The sequence below is a fragment of the Galleria mellonella genome, unplaced genomic scaffold (genome assembly GCF_026898425.1).
Source record: "Galleria mellonella isolate WM207_F2 unplaced genomic scaffold, CSIRO_AGI_GalMel_v1 utg778, whole genome shotgun sequence".
Classification (NCBI taxonomy): Eukaryota; Metazoa; Arthropoda; class Insecta; order Lepidoptera; family Pyralidae; genus Galleria; species Galleria mellonella.
The window spans coordinates 2,659,630-2,681,755 of record NW_026442150.1 but is presented as its reverse complement, the minus strand read 5'-3'; the positions used below and the strand labels follow the sequence as shown (position 1 = coordinate 2,681,755).

Here is a 22,126-nt window from a genome sequence, read left to right as displayed (position 1 = left end):
CTCGTTGAAATCGTCACGATGGGCTAACTGACCTGCTTCGTCTTCACCTATCATCTTTCACTGGTGCCCCGTCGATAGCGCGGGTGGTGTTACCATTACATTATCACCCACTAAAAAAAAAGTCCGACAATCTGGACAAACTAATGGTTGTAGGCAAGATAGAGGGGAAAAGACAACGCGGACGATAGCCTAGTCGATGGTCGGACCAAGTAACCGTTACGGGACTGTCAATTTGCAGCTGCCCTGCGAGAGGCTGAAGACCGTGCGAGAGGCAACAGACACCTTTCAAGGTCACGACCTTCAGTAATGAAGACGAAATGAGAGATAATAAATACATAGACAGATTTGAGTATAAACAGAACGGAGAATATAGTATGGCATGGCACATATGAAAAAATGCAATATTAATTCATTGTATAGCTGTTCGGTCTTGGCATAGAATAGGCAACCCCTTTCTTTTCCGTAGGTGTTGTAAGAAGTGACTAAGGGCACTTAATAGTCGAGGAATGGACAGCAGCATCCCTCTTAATCTAATATATAAAATTCTCATGTCACGGTGTTTGTTACCAAACTGCTCCGAAACGGCTTTACCGATTTTTATGAAATTTTGTGTGCATATTGGGTAGGCCTGAGAATCGGCCAACATCTATTTTTCATACCCCTCAATGATAAGAGTGACCCACGCCTAAATATTTTTTTTTATTTTTTTGAAAATTTTTTTCATTTTAATTTTATTATTATTTAGCATTGAAAAATACATACAAATTCAAATTTTCACGCTTTTACGATCAACTCCTGTTGTTTATTCGCGATTTTTATATGCCGCTATATGGTTGTAAGATGACAATCGAATATAATGGTTGTAGTACGATATATTTTCATGTATTGTTCTAGAAATAATGTATATGGTATAACAACGTTTACCGAGTCATTTATAAAAACTTATCTGCGTTTGCCAATCTGCCTGCCAAGAGTGGCAACTACTGCCAAAACTTGGACTTATGTTCAGCAGTGAACAGTCAATGGCTGAAATGATATTATGAATTGAAAGAGGACTAGCACAAATAAAATAATATCATTATTGTGAAGTTTTCAACTAACTTCAATAGGGGGGAAAGGGATTGTTAGTAATGGAGACTGAGAATCCCATTGCTAGCAATATACCCAACCAGGTCCACCTCCTCGCGGTTCTCCCTGGAAACTATCATGGTTAATTCCTGATGAATTCATCATGATGGGCTAACTGGCCTGTTTTCATTCTCATCTATCACCCTTCACTGGTACTCCACCAGCGAATTCCGTTAGCGCAGGCGGGGTTACCATACCATTATTACCCATCAAAAAAAAACATTATTATAAAATTTGTCATTATATAATTTCAAAATTCTATTTATGGGTGGACGAATAGCGGAATTGAAATATTTTATGTTTGTTAACTTCATAACTCAGCCAGTTCTAAACCGATTTGGAAAAATGTTTTTTTTTTTTATCTGAGAGGATATACTTCCAGACTGGTCCTGTAGAAATTTTATCTAAATCAGTTCAGTGGTTTTGTTTTTAGGTTAAAATAACTAGTATTGTCTTAACTGAAGACATTTTTTTGTAATCCATAATATTAATTTTTTTTAACGAATTATGACAAAATTAAATGGAATGACAAGTTAAAATTGACTGTAGACGTAAAATGGCGAAGGGTTGTAAAAATTAGAAGCCAGTAGAATGATAGAAGTCATTGGAAGAAGCCTATGCCAAAAGACACACTAATTTTAGAGACATACTGTAATAAACAATAGCTTTTATCATATATTTTATTTTATATTATTATATTTAGTATATGTATATGTAAATACTTATCTCAGAATAAAGTGGTTTATTATTAATATAATAGCATTATGACAGACAGTCAAAAGATGTAAGTTTTCAATTGATTTGAATATTTTTCATGGTTATATTATGTGGTATACCATACCATTATCATTACAAGGCTGTATGAATAAAATGACCAAAAAAACATCAATTAAAAGATATTTTTAAGGAAATGGATTGATTGACATGTGCTTTGGAGACTATACAGTTTAATATCCAAGCAATCTCAAGTTAGGGAAGAACTATCATTTATGAACAAGTTGGAAGGAATTGGTTGAAAAGAGAGTTCATCAACCAGTCCCACCCAGTTGGGAATTGAAAATTGCTGCTGAAAACCAAAAATGGAAGTCTCTCTACAAGTCCTATGTCCTTGATGAGAGATAAAAGGAAGACATCAACAAAATCGTGTAATTAGGTCATCAATTTTTACAATACTTTTTTTCAATTTACAGGAGGGGGGGGGTGTTAACAATGGAGACTAAGAGGCGCATTGCTAGCAATATACCCAACTAGGTTCGATTCATGTGGTTCCCCCTGGAAACCATCATGCTTAATTCCAAATATCGCATCACGATGCGCTAACTGTCCTGTCTTTTCATCCTCGCCTAAGATCACTCACTGGTTGCCTGCCAGTGTATACCTACAGTGCATATATTCCATCATTAGCAATTAAAAAAAATCTACAAGATTTGTTCCTATTATGGTACCAGTTTTTGTGATTTTATGCTGACTAAAGCTATTTCGTAGAATTAAAGCATGCTTGAATAATAATAGTATTTTATAACTGACAAAGATGTGTTCTGGTGTCCATTATAATGTAATTTATAAATACTACAGATTATATATATATTCTTTATTGCACTTGAACAAAAGATACAGTGATTAGTTCAACAACTTGTTAGCAAGGGCTTGGGCTTGTCTCTAAAAGAGATCTCTTCCATTCAACACAATGCAGTTAGAGACAAAATAATTATTATGTAAATATAAAATATTATTGAATGTTTATCTTTTAATATTTCACACTGTGTAATTTTTTAGATTAATGGCTTAAATTCAAAGGCCAAAATTATAAAAAAAAAGTCTCAGGGGAAAGACTTCATTGAAATGAAATAAAACAAATTATTCCCCACAGAGTAATTAAAAATTTTACATAACATTCTTCCAGTGGATAGATAATAGATAAAGATCAGGATGTATAGCTTAGTTCCTTTGACCTTTCGCATTGGGGTCAATTCTATGGGAACATCTTTATTTTAAAGGCAATTATGAACTAAATTTCTATGTAGAAAAGATTTAAGTCAAAACTTATTAATCAATAAATATTGATAAATTAATTTTAATATCTGGTAAAAATATATTAAAAAAAAACTCTAGTTATGGCCTGCAACATATTTTTATAGCCATTGGTCATTAATTAATTTGTTCTTTAATCAAACAGTGATAAAGTCCACTTTGATAGGTAATTAAAATAAAGCTAATGTGCACACAGAGACTAATGTATATAAAATGTAACCTTACTAATTGGTTGTGTGGATTTAATACTTTGTATGAATATAACTATGATAATAATAAACGTAAATACATTATCTTGTACCGTAGCAACCTTAATTGGGTTATTCCTGGGTCGACCTTGTTACGAAATAGCAAAAATCAATGCCACTGTCAAATTCTGACAGAATACTTAAAAGGTTAGGTAATAGCACAAAAAAAAAATATTTTCACCGTAGAAATACAATTATTACTATTAAATGATATAACACAATTAACGAAAGTGATGACGAGACTGTAGACCGTGCAAATTACATCAGTACTTACACACAAAAATGATCAATAGCAAAAAATCTCCATAATAATTGGACGATACAATACAGTAAAATAAAGATGTATAATTTACTTCCTTTGTTTATTAAGATCTGTTTATTATATTAATAATTTTCTATCAAAATTATGTAAAATGATATAGATAGGGCAAGGTCACGTGCAAACATTATTCCATTAGATTACGTAAGGTAAAGCTGGAATGTGTATTATAATAAATAAAACATATTATAAACTTAACAATACTAATTCATGATGAAACAAGTATTTTTCGGCATATTTTAAAGATTTAATTATTACTTACATGTCTTTATTACCGATGGGGATATTGAACACACCGCACCGCAACTGACGCACAGTGTTAAAGAGTACTAGGAATGAGATGCTCGATGAATGAACTAGTTGCCAGCGGCTTTTTTTATCTGTGACATTATAACAGCTATTTATAATTACGAAAATAGTTAATAATTATAATAATTGCTATTGAAATAAATATATATATGTATATATTTGCCGTATTTGTAATCGAAATGGAAAATCTCTTATTTTAAAATTGTCTATTTTGCACATGACCTTATGAAATCTATATAAAATAGGTTTCATACGGTGATATATAATAGAAATTAAAAAGTAACTTATTACCCTGATATTAGACAGATGCTTATTTTCCTAATTAACAAATGTATTTAACAAATTATAATTAGTAGTAGAAAGTAAACTATTTTATTTACAAGAAACGGCGTGACGATCTAAAATAGGTAGTAAAATTAGCGGAGATGTTGGTAATTACTTTGAATGACTTATGCGTAAATTGAATTGAATAGCTATTTCTCTAATATATACTTACTTTACGGTACTACCTGAATCATTACCCGATATTGGCATCCTATTTATAGAGTAATATTAAGAAATTTTCATTTAAAAACATTACGTCATATTCAGTTATTGGAGTTTTATTTTGTACGAAAGCAACATTTTAGGTATTTTAACATTTAATAGTTGTTGGATAAAAAGAAGAGTAAAGGACAAACCTGGTTCACTTAGTCCCCGCGTGTAGGTCTTTTGTACGCGTTCTCGTTCTCTCTTCAAATTATCACTGTATGTTGCGCGGAGATCGCGGCTGATTGAATCATTCGCAACTGGCGGAGATTTTTCGTGTACTGGCGGATCTTGATTAGCTCGACACGCAGTTGGATTATATACTGATTTTGTCCATCTACCTCCCAATGTGATCCCAGATTTGATAGGGAATATGGATAGGGAAGGAGGGTAGAAGGATATTGCGTTCGAAAATGTTTAATGCACATACAAATATTTACCAATAGTTTTTGAACTGAATTTTGATAATATTATATTTTACATTCTTTTATTAACTTTTTTTTTAAATTTAGCTTTACGAAATAAGAGATTTAATTTTTTTGTGTAAAAGATAAAGTAAAAAAAATATTCAATCGTTTTATAAATTCCTTTATTTATAAAAAGTTATATTACCAGTGAGTAACATGGGTTGTATTTTATTAAAAAGAAAATAATATCTTCTATATTAGTTACATCCTTGCTAATCCGGTGCAGTTTGTATAAAATGTAGCTAGTCCAATAACAGCTTTGTCAAATACCATTTCTAACACATACAAATTTACATTTTTATTAACCAATAAAATCGACATATAATTATGAAATTATTAATAATACTACACAACTTTAAAACTGATATTAAATATTTGAAAAAAATTATTACAGTGCTCAAAGGTTCATGTCCTAAATTTTGAACCCTAATATATAAAGTTTTTATATATATAATAACTTGATATTATTATATTTATATAATTCACCCATTCATACTTTGTTTATACAAATTGTTGATGTTTTAATTGAAGCACTCGGCTACAATTTAACATTGTTATAATTTACAAAAAAATAACTGGTTTTTATCATAGATAATGAAGTAGTATTCTTCAATCGTGACATCACTATTTAGTTTGTAATACAGTTCTGTCATAGATAAGTAAATTACATTTATGTTTAGTTGCTCTATGTCTATGGTTTGTGTACTGACAAATTCCTTTTTTACGAATATAAATATATTATTAAATTTGTGTAATGCATCTATTTATAATATCCTTTCTGACTTCATAATAAGTAATTATATTCCTTTATTCCTATTTTTATATTTCCATTAGTTGTATTTATTATGTGTCTATATTTTTCCCTTACTCTCTTGATCTTTAGATTATATAGAGGTCTCCATACAAACGCTTCAAATAAAGCGGGTCAACTTTTTTATATAATTGTGTACACAACAGTGTTATCAGATTAGAAATGATTAATTTAGGCCGGCAGCACACCTGCAATGCCGCTGGTGTTGTGGGTGATCATGGGCGGCGGTAGTCACTTACCATCAGGTGAGCCGCATGCTCGTTTGCCCTCTGTGTTGTAAAAAAAAAATGGTTCTATTAACCATTTTTTTTTTATAATATCATACGATCATGATTATACCAGAGGGAGACTTTGTACAAAAGTCGATTGCTTGGGTACCTCTGTCCCATTCGTGTTTCAACCGTGAAGCAGTTGTGTTTGCATGACTGTGTTTCGGTTTGAAGGGTGGGATATGGCGTGAATTTACAGGGTACAGAGGAATAACACCTGAGTCCTCAGGAATGGCAACGCATGGGGGGTATCATGGGTGAAACAGTATAGTCTGCTATGTCCATGGTACTGCTCATGTCTATAGGCGACGGTTACCACTTTCCATCAGGTGGGCCGTCAGCTTGTTTGTCATTCTAAGTTGCATAAAAAAAAAAAAAGCTATGCATATTGCTATGCAGACGACAGTACAGGAGATACATTATATACCGGTCATGCAAAGATCTCGCGGGCACATACCGATGAGTGCCGGAATAGACTTGTGTCTGAAATCGAAACTTCACTCCATCAAGTTTCGATCTGGGGTGAACAAAATCTTGTCTAATTTAACCCCAAAAAGACACAAGTCTGCGCGTTTACCGCAAAAAAGACGCCGTTTGTCGTATCTCCTCACTTTCAGGGCACTTCCCTTGATAAAAAGTCGAGTCTAGGAATTCTGGGCGTTGATATATCTTGCGACGTCCAGTTTTGCGGTCATCTTGCGGTCAGCGGCTAAGATAGCTTCCAAAAAGTTAGGAGTGCTCAATAGAGTGAGACGATATTTCATGCCAGAACACCGCCTGAAATTATATAAAGCCCAAGTCAGGCCGCATATGGAATACTGTTCTCACCTGTGGGCAGGAGCGCCACAGTACCAACTCCTTCCGTTAGACCGCATTCAAAGTCGGGCGGCTCGAATTATCGATAGTCAACGCCTTACTGTCCGACTTGATCCACTGAAACTGCGCAGGGATGTTGCATCTCTGTGAATCTTCTACCGAATTTATCATGGGGAGTGTTCTGAGGAATTGTTCGGATTGATACCTGCTGCTGATTTTCACCACCGTACAACCCGCCACAAACTAAAGTTTCATCCCAATCATCTGGACGAGTGGCGGTCTTCCACCGTGCGTTTTTCAAGGCACTTTCTTCCACGCACAACCATTCTTTGGAATCAACTTCCAGCAGCAGAATTTCCGAACCGATACGACAACATAACCTTCAAGAAAAGAGTATATTCCTTTTTTAAAAAGGCCGGCAGCACACCTGCAATGCCGCTGGTGTTGTGCGTGATCATGGGCGGCGGTAGTCACTTACCATCAGGTGAGCCGCATGCTCGTTTGCCCTCTGTGTTGTAAAAAAAAATGGTTAATAGGCGAAGGTCGTAATTTAAAATATTATTAGGATTAAATAATCCTTTATAATATTTAACTTTCCTTGTATAACCAATTATACTATTTATTTATTTATTAAGAATAATGGGTAGATAAACAATAAGAATGTAGTAGATGGAACTTCATAATTATTTTATATTGCTTTAAAAAATAGTAAAATTTGGAAGTGAAGGTTGAAAATTGATATTTGTGGAGCCATGTATACTATAAATATGGACGGATAATGGTAACGGCCATTATAAATACTTTATACTTGACCGATTTTTTTGAATATGAATATCTTTGTAGATTTAAAACGTGTATTGATGTTAGAAATAATGTATAAAAGTGGGATCTATTTTAATTTTATGCGAAGTTGTGGAAATACCTACGTATGGGAATGGAAAATATGAGTTAATTAATTGTAATTGATTAAGTGTAAAAAGTTTTTCATTGTATTTTATCTTAAGTTCAATTTCTTAATGCTATTTTGTTAATCACTATTTAAATAAATACTTCTATCACTAAGTAAAAATGGCAGCCAATTTGATTTATTCTAAAATGGAATCCATATTTAAAGTGCATACGAATCCTCAGATATTCATTTTGTAAACAATCGGTCAAATAACAAAGAAAGTAAAAATGACGACTATTTTTATTATTTCTGATACTAGATCCATATTTGAAGTATATTAAGGATCATCCGATATCGACTTTGGAAACAATCCGTTGAGTAACAAAGTAAATAAAAATAGCGGTCATTTTTATTAAGTCTGACTGACCCATATTTAAAGTGTACACGAACCTTTAGATTATAATTTTGTAAGCAATCGGTCAAATACAAAGTGTGCATAATACCTACTCAATAATATCTCTTTGCATTTTAATTCATTTGTAGAGATTTTTTTTGCATACTTGCAACACCAAAAATGGCGCGATTTCTTTAAAAAATGTGAACATTTATAATTACATTTATGCTCAAAATTCAAGATATTTATCGGTTAAAACTTTTTTTTTATGCAACTTAGAATGGCAAACAAGCTGACGGCCCACCTGATTGAAAGTGGTAACCGTCGCCTATAGGTAGATTACCATGCACATAACAGAGTATACCGATTGTGTGGTATTTCTGTGTACCCTGTGTGATTTGTTCGATGTGTGCGTGAATAGGGTTTTTTAAATGGATATTGATGATACAAGTGCAGTGCTTGCTGTGTGGTCAGCACATAGAATGGGCCACTCCTTCCTTTACTGTCGGTTTTGTGAAAGGTGATTAATGGAACTTAACGTTTTTATGACAGTCTATGGGGGAGGCCTATCTTTAACAGGGGACAGTTAACGGCTGATATAAGAGGATGATGATGATGACGATGATGATGATATACATAAATAACGGACTTTGTTCAGGTGGATACTTATGAATGGAAGTAAAACAATATTAAATATTAATTATATTTATTACTGAAATTATTAACGTGATAAGGTGACAAAATATAAATGTTAGGTATTTAATATAATTTAAAAAAATTTGAGTAAATTGTAAATGTACCGACAACATGAAATTATCCATAATCTATGGTTAAATTTATATAAAACTATTATACAAGTAAACCAATTTGATATACAAATTAAAAGAGAATTGTTCAAAGCGGTTTAAAACTATATACGATTTGAGAAACATTTCCATGATAGAATAGAACATGCATGCATTTAGATATACTTATTATCAATACTAGATAATGTTTGTCTTTTTTATTTACATAATCTATAATAAATATATATAAAACTAATATATTTTATAGAATCACAAAAAAAAGTAAAAAATTAGATTAATGATCAGTCCCATTCATGATCCGTACTTGACCCATAGGTCCCCATGACACTTGCGGCAATTTACTCACTGTAACAGGTTGTGACTAAAATAAATTAAAAAATTTCAACCGACTTCAGAAAAAGAAGGAGGTTCTCAATTCGGTTTTATTTTTCTTTTATGTTTATTACCTCAGAAGAACTTCATCACTTCTAAATTGACTAAGAAACTTTTTTTTATCTGAAAGAATACATATTATAAGTGATTACTAAGTCTAGGGCAGAGTGGACTGTAGTGTTTGGGTAGATTGAAGAAAACAGTTTGTACGACAACTCTACTTAGTTTTCAGGTTTCTGAAAAGTAGCTGGTATATAGTATCCTCTTGAAGGTCTTGGTCAGCACGACAAGGCATCTTCGTAGGGGTTAGAAATTCAGTCAGGTTCGGGTGTCTTCCTCTTGGGAAGTTCCCGGTTCTCTGCAGTTCAACAGGCGAAATAAACTTGCGACCCGCCCAACAAGAACTCCTCTATACCCCACGTCACTTGCTCGTGATGCTTGGAGACGCTAAGTATTATAAGATCGGGAAGGAGATGGGGCTGGAACTACCCCCCGAGACGGTATGCTAGAATGTCGGCCCTGTCCCTGGTGTTAAGAGCAATTATATTCAAGTAATGCAACCTCTTTACTGTTTTTGTATGATACATTGTTTTGACAGCTTATGTAAAATTAAAAATAATATTAAAATTGTCTAATATGGAAAAAATGCAAACTTTGATTAAAGTGCAGATTTTTATTTAAAAATAATAAAAATACATTCACGGCATATACATTTTGGTCCTACGAGCCGAATGGATGATTTAATTGCTGCCGTTTTAAGTTCTGTGATGAGCTGTGGTATTCAATTGCAAAACGGTAAGAAATATTGCGACGGCTGAGGACGGAGACTCCGCTGCTATCATCGAGTGGTTTTCTAGTATCAATTGCAGCAGTGTGTCAGTCTCTGTATTAGTTTCAAGGAAAACTGTGAGTACAATTTGACATCCGACTTAGAAAATATTCATCGTTTAAATATTGAATTGAAAAATTATTGAAAATGGATGCAAACCTACGAGTTTTAGAAGATATTAAAATTCAAATAGAAAAAGCAAGAATCAATTTTAAAAAAGCGCCGAGAGATAGAATAAATGAAAACTATTTAGAAACAAGACTTCAGATTCTAGAGAAACAATACAATAATTTTACGTCAAAACATGAAAAGTTAATCGCTCTATATGAACCTAATGTTTTAAATGCTACCGATTATGTCAAGGATGAAGTGTTTGAACTAGTGACTGAAACTTATTTAGATTATAGAGTAGAATTAAAAAATGCTTTATCTAATGCTAAGTGTTGTACCTCAAGTAGTAATTGCGAAGTTTCACCTAACTCTTCTAAGGCAGATTCGTTGGTTAAATTACCCAGAATCCGAATACCTGTGTTCACAGGCCGGTATACTGAATGGACTTCATTCCGCGATTTATTTCTCTCGCTTGTCCATAACAATCCCGTTTTAGATGATGTACAAAAGTTGCATTATCTAAAAACACAACTGTCAGGTGAAGCAGAACAATTGATTAGGCATGTACCGATTACTCAATCTAATTATATAAAATGTTGGAACATGTTAATAGATAGATATAATAATAAAAGGTTTATGTCAAATTGTATTTTAAAGCGACTTTTCAGTCAACGTAACATAGTAGCAGAATCTTCTAGTGCTCTTAAGGAACTCCTAGATACAACCACTGATTGTTTACATGAGCTATCGAATCTTGGTATTGATACGGAGTCCTGGGATGTTATTGTAATTTATATTATGGGTTTGAAATTGGACGCTGAATCTCGGAAACAATGGGAATTGCAGGTGAGTCAGTCATCTAAAGATTTACCGTCATTTCAACAATTCAAAGAGTTTTTAGAAACGCGTTTTCGTGCTCTGGAATTCGTAGAACCCAAATATAAACCAAAAGTTGTTCAGAGTAATGTTAATAATCCAAAGGTTTTGCATACTGTGTCAAATATTAAATTGTTCTGAAAATCATAGGTTATACAATTGCAAAAAGTTTTCTCAGGAGAATGTTGATAAACGTCGTAGTATTGCTGAATCGCTTTCCTTGTGCTTTAACTGCTTAGGTATTAATCATAATGCAAGAAACTGTCGTGTATTTAATAAATGTCATGTGTGTAAGCGTAGGCATCACACTCTATTGCATCCCAAAGATCAAACTATTGCAGATGTAGTCGCTACTACATCACAAGTTGAAGAAGTTGAAGATTCAACTCAGTCAACAGAGACAAATATAGCATCCCATTTTTTGAATGGAAGTAAACGAGGACAAGTCCTTTTAGCCACAGCTATTATCAAAGCTGAGTCGAAAAATGGATCAACCCAGGTACTAAGAGCTTTGTTAGACCAAGGGTCACATGCATCTTTTATATCAGAAGCAGCTGTACAGCTCCTTCAACTAAAAAAGGTACCTAGTAAATGCGTTGTTTCGGGAGTAGGTGGTACTAGTAATGACAAAATTTCCAAATACGTTGTTGTTGTCAATCTCCAGTCACGGTATGATCCTTCATTTAAAATCCAAGTAACAGCTAGAGTGGTAGATACAGTAACATCATTATTGCCTGAAAGAAAATGTATAGTGACAGATTGGCCAAAATTGCAAACCTTTCAATTAGCTGATCCTCATTTTAATTATCCTAATAAAATTGACATTTTATTAGGGGCGGAGGTGTATGGCAGTATCTTGAAACCTGGCTTAATGAAAGGTCCAAGTGCCACATTAATAGCTCAGGATACTTACTTGGGTTGGATATTGTCCGGTCAGATATATGAACAGAATTCTTCGCAGGGTTGTCATAATGTCATAGCTAGTATGCATACTCACGCTACTGATGTTAATTTGTTAAAACGTTTCTGGGAGTTAGAAGATAAACCCTTTTCTTATAAAAATAACATATTTTCTCCTGAAGAACAGGCATGTGAAGATTATTATGCAGCAACAACACGTAGGGATAAATCTGGAAAATATGTAGTTAACTTACCTTTTCGCGATGATCCTTCTCTTAAATGTGAAAATTCTAAAGCTATTACTATAAAAAGATTGCATGGGCCAGAACGCAAATTTTTAAAAAGATTCAAATTTGAAACGCCGGTGTTCAGGGGTTATTAATGAATATTTGACTTTTGGACACATTGAGAAAATTGCTGAGGAATCGGATAAAAATAAAGTTGTTGCATAAATTTACCTCATTACGCGATGGTTAAGGAAGAAAGAACTAAGGCAAGGGCGGTTTTTGATGCATCGGGCAAGGGTAGTAACGGTATATCCTTAAACGACACTACAATAGTAGGGCCCACTTTACAGCTAGATTTATGACATATTATCATGAGATGGCGTAAATATCCAATTTGTATGGAAGCTGACATCGTAAAGATGTACAGGTAAATAAAAGTAGCAGAGCAACATGTCGATTTTCAAAAAATTGTAAGGCGAGAAGATATTTACTCTGAAATACACGATTATCGTCTCTTGACAGCCACATTTGGTACTTCTTGTGCTTCGCATCTGGCAGTCAAATCGTTACAGCAAGTTGCTTGTGATGAAGGTCATACTTTTCCATTGGCTGCTGAGCGGGTAAAGTCTGATTTTTACATGGATGACATTATGACAGGCTGTTACATTGAAGAGGAAGTTGTTGAGGTGTGTCGTCAATGGAAAGAGCGATAAAAAAGAGGTGGTTTTGAATTGCAAAAGTGGATGAGTAACAAAATGCATGTACTAAAATGTCTTGATACAGAAAGAAATAATAAAGAAAGCAATGATAAAGAAAAAGCAAACAATTTTGAAATAAAATCTGATGATGTAACAAAACTAATAGGACTTACCTAGAACCGGAACAATGATGAATTTCATTTCATGGTGAAATCTGAAAATATCGCACCTATAACGAAATGAAAAAATGATAATGTAATTATTGAGTTACATGATTTTAGTGATACTTCAAATATTTCATATTCCGCTATGGTAGATATATATTCGAGTCATAGATTGTGAACATAAAATTCATTGCAATTTAGTAAAAGTTAAAACAAAGGTAGTTCCAATTAAACAGATATCCTTACCTCGACTCGAATTATGTGGCGCTGTCCTGCTAGCTAAATTGTTAAGCAAAGTAACTGATCTTTTAAATATTCCAAAAGCAAATATGCATGTGTGGACTGACTCTACAATGGTTTTATGTTAGTTGAGTTATCATCGCAATCGCTGGAAAACTATTATAGCTGATTGTAATTTAGAGATACATGGCAGATTAGATTCGTCACAGTGATCTCATGTTTCATTGAAAGAAAATCCTGTAGATTGTGTATTGCGTGGTATAACACTTACAGCTCTCTTAAAAAAATCTCTTTGGATATAATACGTACGTACAGAACCTAGAGGCACGAAACTCGTTTGAAAGAAAGGATTGTAAAGGTTCATGTAACAGATATTAATGCAAATGGTTATATCAGGATAAAAAAATTGAATAGCATAATAGCAAGCTGTAGATTTTGAAACGAAAGAAACTGTTAGATATACCACATTTGATATACTTTTTTCATAAATTCAAATGGGCTAATTGTACAGCAGGATCTAAAGTAGGTGATATAGTTCTAGTAATGGAAGATAATCTTCCATCAGCTAAATGTTGTTTGGCCGAATTACAGAGTTGCATTCCTGAAAAGACGGTATCACTCGCGTAGTTAGCTTGCGAAGCAAAAATTCGATAATTAAGCGTCCAATTTCGAAACTTTGTTGTTTACCAGTGATGAACTGAATGTTAAATGTTTTATTACTTTTATTGCTTAATTCTAATGTTGTATTTTTCAATAATTGTTATTTAAATACTCTAATGTTTTAATGCTTTATTGTGTTGTCCCTGAAATATGTTGTTTTTAATTTTATGAGTTAAATAGCTTTTTATTTATCTATTGTTAACTGGTCTTGGGGTTAAATATTTATGTAATGTAGTAATATGTTTTGGTTAATTTTTTCTTATACTTAGGTTATGGACTATTCATCCATGGCGGGCGGAATGTTAAGAGCAATTATATTCAAGTAATGCAACCTCTTTACTGTTTTTGTATGATACATTGTTTTGACAGCTTATGTAAAATTAAAAATAATATTAAAATTGTCTAATATGGAAAAAATGCAAACTTTGATTAAAATGCAGATTTTTATTTAAAATAAATAAAAAATACATTTATAGCATATACAGTGTTAAATAAAGAAAAATTACATTATTATATGTATTATATGCCCTTGCAAACCCTCCCTCTACAATTGTTAGTACTAAATAAAAATACAATAAATTACAGATTAAGGGCCGCCGCTGAAGGTGCGGCGGTTCCTTCTCCTGGTAGGGGGATTAATTACACACAGTGTGGGAGGTGATGGGGGCAAGAAGGGGCGAGGAGTGATAAAACTCGAGAGAAGAAACGGGCACAGACATTGACCACATACAATTTAAAAAAATAAAATATGTAAGAAATAATTAATTAATTTAAATTTCGAATAAATCCGATCAACTGAGAACCTCCTTCTGTTAAAAGTTGCTTAAGAAAAGACTTATCTGTGTAATTCCTTTATAAATGTCGACGACTACATGTCTTCTTAACTCTCCTAGGAGGGTCCAGGTGAGGGCTTTGGGGCAGACCCCTTTGCCCCGGCTTTAACTACGGCGGCGATTACCTCCAAGTCACAGAGTCTAAGCACTCTCCGTAACACGTGATCTTTTCTTTTCATTAATGTTGTTACTTTTGACCCTAGATAGTGTTGTGCCCGTAGTAAGTGTTCGTGACACTTCGATCTCGGTACAAGCTGTGGTGTGACGTCACACGTCATTTTCGGGTTTCATCTGAAATTATACGAGGAATAATAGTTTTACAAATGAATGAATAAATGAATGAAAACTCTTTACTGTTCCCTTAAAAAAATGACACATATAAAGATTAGCAATATGTACAGAAAAAAAAATCATAAACGCAAAATAAAGAGGCAACAATGGGCGGCCTTATTGCTTAATAGTGATCTCTTCCAGGCAACCTTAGGATGGAGAGGAATAATTAAAATTGTCTGGTCAAGAGAGAAATACTTATGCTGTTTTAATAATAATAATTTTATATCTGACATTTCGCCCATTATGTTTTTTTTTTATAGGTGATAATCAGGGCCGTAGCTAGACTCAAGTTTAAGGTACAGCAAAGAACACGCAGTCATTTCCGCATTCATTCCCATTCTGGACCCCTTATATAACATTAGTATAAATAAGTGAAATATTTTTTTTTTAATTAGTAAAGAAAAAAAACATGGAAATAATAATAATAATAATAAGTAGATTTATTTTCTCTTCACAATTTATCACAGTGAGATACATTGAGACATGCTTATATTAAAGTAATCAAATTATAAATATAATTGTGAGAGACTGGTGCCTGAGATAGGTATAAGAATACCTGTATTACAGGTCACCAGGGAAAGCTAAAGCTCACATGAATAAGCATGACTTATTTTCTTTTATTTTGTTTTTTATTTAACTTTCTTTTTTATTTTTATCACAAATTATTTTTTATTTATTTATCTCTTTATTGCAGCAAAAACATAAAAATAAACAATGACATATAAAGGTACATAAGGCGGTCTTATCGCTAGGGCGATTTCTTACAACCTTTGGTTAAAGGGGAACGTATAAAAGAGTATCCACTTATATATATATATATATATATATATATATATATATATATATTTATTTATTTATTTATTTACACTTTATTGCACCAAGTAAAAAGAGAAATAACAAATACAGTAAATATTAATGAGAAGTGATACAAAAGGCGGCCGTATCGCTAAGCAATCTCTTCCAGACAACCTTTGGGTAGAGGACATTGAGAAAAAGACAAAGAGTAGGTGGCGCACTATTATATAAATATTATCATATACAAACATATATAGATACATGCATACATATATACACATACATATATAATATATACACAATTAAATATATACATAACATACATACATACATACACATACATATATAATATATACACAATTAAATATATACATACTTAACAGCATACATACAACAGAAAAAAATGACGAAGGAAAACGAAGAGAGAACGCAGGAAAATAGTACTAAAGTGAGAGGTAGTAAGATTTAACAGAGGTTTTGAAGCTAGTAAGAGTTTGAGCGCACCGAATAGAGGTAGGTAGTGAGTTCCATAGGCGAACTGCCTGAACAGTAAAGGATTTAGAATAAAAGGAAGAAGAATGAGTAGGAAATTTAAGTCGGAGGTTATTGACACTGCGTAAAGTATGATCATTAGCCTCACTGAGAAACAAGAATCGGTCTTTTAGACAATCAGGAGCAGCAGGATTAAAAAGGATTGTGTAAAGAAGAGACAGGATATGCAGATTACGACGAAAACGGATAGAGAGCCACTTGAGTTGAGTACGAAATTGAGAAATGTGATCATATTTGCGAAGACCAAATATGAAGCGGATACATAAATTTTGGAGACGCTCAAGCTTGTTTAATTGCTCTTCGGTGAGGTCTAAATAACATGAGTCGGCATAATCAAGAATGGGTAGGAGTAAGGTGTGTGCAAGCGCAATTTTGGTGTTAACTGGGAGGAAATTACGTAGTCTATTTAAGGCAAAAGTTGCAGCAAACATTTTTTTACTGACCTCCGAGATTTGTGGAGACCATGACAAAGTGTTATCAAAAATAATGCCAAGATTTTTTACTTTTTTCTGGTAATCTATCATAACCCCATCAAATACCACAGGCGGAAGACTGGTCGAGGAAATTTTGGAAATAAGTATGGGACTCCCAATAATAATGGCTTGTGTCTTCAAGGGGTTTATAACAAGACCATGAAATTTACTCCAGGCAGATATACGTTCCAGAAGATATTGCTAAAGAGATATCAACCAGAGGGGCTAAAGAGTAAATCTGTAAATCATCTGCATAAAGGTGGTAGGAAGATTGAAGTTTCGAAGTGATAGTGCTAATAAATAAGGCAAATAGAAGAGGAGATAAGACGCCACCCTGCGGCACACCAGCTGACGTATGGCATCAAGAAGATAAAACGTCATCAATGCGAATACGTTGCCGACGTCCAAACAGGTAACTACGAAACCAGTCAATTGCCGTTGGAGATATGTTGAGAGAGGTTAGCAATCCTAACAAAATATCAAAATCAACAGTATTAAAGGCATTGCTAAAGTCCAATAATGTTAAGACCGTTAATTGAGAATTCTCAATGCCAAAACGGATATCGTCAGAAATTTTAATAAGAGCAGTAGTCGTACTATGACCAGGACGGAAACCAGATTGAAGAGGATTTAAGAGATTGTTTCTTGATAGGTAAAAGTTAAGTTTTTGTTGGACAAGGCGTTCTAAGGCTTTGGATAGAAAAGGGAGTATAGAAATTGGACGGTAATCTGAGAACGAGGAAGGAAGTTTCTTTTTTGGTAGAGGGATTATGAAAGCTGCTTTCCAAGCTGAAGGAAAGAAACCGGAGGACTGGGAATTGTTGAAAAGTAAGGTAATGGTGGGTAAAAGGATATCAAGGATAGGTAAAATCATATTACGACTAATGCTATCGGTGCCAATGGCGTTTGACGATATAGACCGTAAACTCTTTTCAACATCACAATCGGTCAACTGATCAAAAATAAAAGGAGTACAATTAGGGGCGATAGTGGATGAAAGATAGTGCAATGTCTTAGATTTTACATTGCTGTCCATGACAGTAGAAGTACAAAAATGATTATTAAGACACTCAACATCAAGATTACCAGGATTATCGTTATGACTCTTACCAACCCCTAATGACTTAAGAAATTTCCAAACTTTTGCTGCATCACCATTTATATATATAAAGTATATAAAGGAAAGTGGTAACCGTCGCCTATAGACATGAGCAATACCATGGACATAACAGAGTATACTGTTTCGCCCATGATACCCCCCATGCGTTGCCATTCCTGAGGACTCAGATGTTATTTCTCTTTACCCTGTAAATTCATGCCATATTCCACACGTCAAACCGAAACACAGCCATGCAAACACAACTGCTTCACGGTAGAAACACGAATGGGGCAGAGGTACTCAAGCAATCGACTTTTGTACAAAGTCTCCCTCTGGTTTATCTGAACAATACATTAATGTACTTGCATGTTATATTTTAAGTTTATATTTGTAAACTTTTGTGCGCCAAATAAATTAAATAAATAAATAAATGACCTCCAGTTTTTTGTTTTGTATTTTATGCCAGCAAAAATATATTTGACTGGTAGCTGTCGTAAGAGGCGAGGGATGGGCAGCTGCATCCCTCTTTAAACATCTTTAAAATTGTAACTGTGGTTGCCAACTCGCCTGCCAAGCGTGACAACTACTGGCAAAACTCTCCTTATGGGAAAGACTTATGCAGGGTTGGACTGAGCCAGAAGGGCTCGGCTGACTAACTGTATAAAAAAAAACCTAGGAATTTCTAAGAGACAAGAGAACAAATATTTATTACCACTTGTATACCACATGGGCAAATGGCAGCATTATCGACGGTGGCAGCACTGCAGCCGACAGCGGCAGTGGTCGCGGTAGCACTACCAGCACTCTACAGCCTCACGACCAAGTGACCGGCGCGACTTACCACCAACTTTTTATTCTTTCAGCCGGTGATGTTTACAATAGCACCGGCTTGGACCTGCAATTCACACAAGAACATATAAAAAAAAAGAAGACGTATATGTTTGTTCGAGAAGACTCTTTTACATTTATAATATTAATAAGGCGTAGGCGGGAAGGGATTGTTAGTAATGGAGAGGTTAGACTCTGTTGCTATCAATATACCCTATTTTTTTTAATGGATGATAATGGAATGGTAACCCCACCCGCGCTATCTGTATACACCGGCGAGGCACCAGTGAAGGATGACAGGTGAGGATGAAGTAGGTCAGTTAGCCCATCGTGACAAATTCAACAAGAATTGTTCACGATGGTTTCCAGGGGGAACCACGTGGAGGTCGACCTGATAAGGCATATTGCTAGCAATGGGGCTGTCAAACTCCATTACTTACAATCCCTTTCCCCCCCAATATACCCTATTAGGTTGACCTCCATGCGGCTTCAACCTGGAAACTATCGTGACTAATTTATCGTTGTTTTCGTCACAGAGGGCTAACTGCCAGACCTGAGGTCCTACCATGAAATGTTTTCCGAAATTTCGGAGCCAAACGAAACAGAAATTTGATGTTAAAATTACATAATACATATCGTTTGGATATATTTAAAATGTTAAAATATTGTTCCTTTAGACTTTTATGATAGGATGTATGACGAACGAAATGTTAAACTCCATTTATTGGTCCGATTTTGGTATAAACAAAAACACGAAACTGAGTCCGAAATTTTGGAATTTCATTTCGTGGTAGACCCGCTGTTTTCATCCTCGCCTATCATTCTTCATTGGTGCCCCGCCAGCGTATATCGATAGCGCGGGGGGAGGGGGTGGTTTAAAATTCCAACATTAATTAAAAAAAAATATAAGGATGTGGTAAGGACAAGCATGAATGTTACATACCTGACTTCATCTCCTATCATCCCTCATTGATACTCCGCCAGTGTAAACTGTTAAGCACCTCCTTGCTACAATGGCAGGCAATATGCATGCCAGCGCCTGTTAATGTCAATAAAAAAAAAAATAGAAGATAAAATGAATGTTTACCCTTGCCTCATACTGAATGTTTTGACTGGCTAATATTAACGTCCGTTCAGTGCCAGCATAGAATAGGCCACCCCTTCCTTTCTCGTGGGTGTCGTAAGAGACGATTAAAGGAATTTAATGGCAGAAAAATGGGCAGCAGCGTCCCTTTTAAAACATTTAATAACAACAACAACAAGTGGGGTTACTATTACATTTACGTTCACTAATAAAATCAAACAAGAACATAATTTTCTGTCAACGATAACGTTAAGGCGCGCACGCCTATGACACCGAATATAAAAAAAAAAAATTAAAAAATTGATCCAAAAACTAAAAACCTATTTTGATTAAATTTCTATGAGAGTCGACCGTAGACAAGAATAACAAAAAATATTATTGTTTATTAAAACAGTAATTGTGTGCATTTATAATATAATGTAAAATACATTATACATATATATTTTACATTATATGTATATTATACAATAATAAATCATATCGGACGAAAACCCATTTAAATAACAAGAAAACATCAGCATCGGACAAAGCAGTGTCTAAAACATATTACGAGTCTATGGATTCTAATATATATATTTTAATTCGGTCATTTAAAAATGGTCGGAATTTCTACTACATAAATATAGACCAAATCCTAAATAGAATAGCAGAAAAAAATTATTACCTACTTAAAGAATAGATTTTAGTAAATATTTTTTTTTAAGTCATTACTTACCCACTTTATTAAACAAGTTATACTTATATATAGGATTCTATGGGGTGCATTAAGCAATATTTTATATAGATATCCAATTTTCAATATCTATACCTAGTATACTTCTATTTAAAAGATAACAGTTAGCTTGTTTGCCATTCTAAGTTGTATAAAAAAAAATATAACATATTTCCGAAATTTGAATTTTGCAATCTACCTACATAGTTTCCAAAACTATTGTGCTGTATTGACATAGCCGATATTTTAACAAATTATCAACCTAAACATTTATACAATAAATATAGGGCTATTTTACTTTTATTTAAACTTCTATTACTTGAAAAGTAATGACTACTCACCAATTACCAGTAAGCAATAGAAAATCACAGTACACATTGTTTATTCGGTCTCTGATAGGTAGAAGATTATAATTTTTTTTTTTTTTTAGTACGTTTGTTCCGTTTGGAACAGGCTAAGGTCGGAGACCATGCTGCCTAGTCTTCAAAAAGATAATTTGTCTGGAATTTTATTTTTCTAATGTCGCTTCAATTATTGTCATAATCTTCAATATTTCATTTGTCAAATCCGGTAAGTACATTTTCATAAATATCTTTTCTTGAGTTTTCTTAAACCAGTGGATTTATCAAATTAAAAATAAATAATTATAAAAAATCATTGTCTTGCAATTCAATAAAAGTATTCTTATAGATCCTTGAATGTTGTAGTAATATAAGTGAAAATAGCTTTGAAACAAGAAGGAAATCTTAAGAGAAGCGGGATTGAGTGCGGGATATTTTCGGGGTTTTTGAAGATAATCCTAAGTTCGTCAAACATAATGTGTCTTTGAATGACAAATTCAGAGCAATCAAAAAAAAGGTGATGTAGAGATTGGGCTGTATTTGAGTTACACCATGTGCATGATGGGGAAGCGATCATGCCCATTCGGTGCAGGTGTTCGTTGAAAAGTCCGTGGCCGATTCGTAATCTACAAATATTGGTGTAAAATTTTCTGTTTGTGTCCTTTCCTTTGCAGAACCACGGTTTTCCAATACGCCAATTAATTTTGCGGTACCATTTGCCTTTAGTCTGTAATATTTGAGTCCAATGTTCCTCCCATTTAGTTGTAACGATTTTATGTATTCCAATACTACAATCTGAGTAACAAAGGGGTAAATCTTGAACACGAGCAGCACTTGAATTAATAATTTTAGCCAAAGTGTCTACTTGTTCATTCCCAAACACTCCAATATGTGAAGGGGTCCAGATGAAGATAATATCTTTTCCATATATAGTACAGAGATGATAATATTTATTACGAATTTCTTGAATTAAGTAGTTTGATG

General features: G+C 33.8%; 1 long non-coding RNA gene across 1 annotated transcript; it reads right to left on the bottom strand.

Annotated features, from left to right (window-relative positions):
• Window positions 1–8,973: 8,973 nt before the first annotated feature.
• On the bottom strand, window positions 8,974–21,207 carry LOC128202120 (uncharacterized). Its single transcript, XR_008253616.1, has 4 exons — window positions 21,143–21,207; window positions 19,949–20,044; window positions 18,890–19,072; window positions 8,974–15,216 (listed from the first exon to the last, which is right to left on the bottom strand). It is a non-coding gene; the product is annotated as an uncharacterized LOC128202120 (long non-coding RNA).
• Window positions 21,208–22,126: the final 919 nt, after the last annotated feature.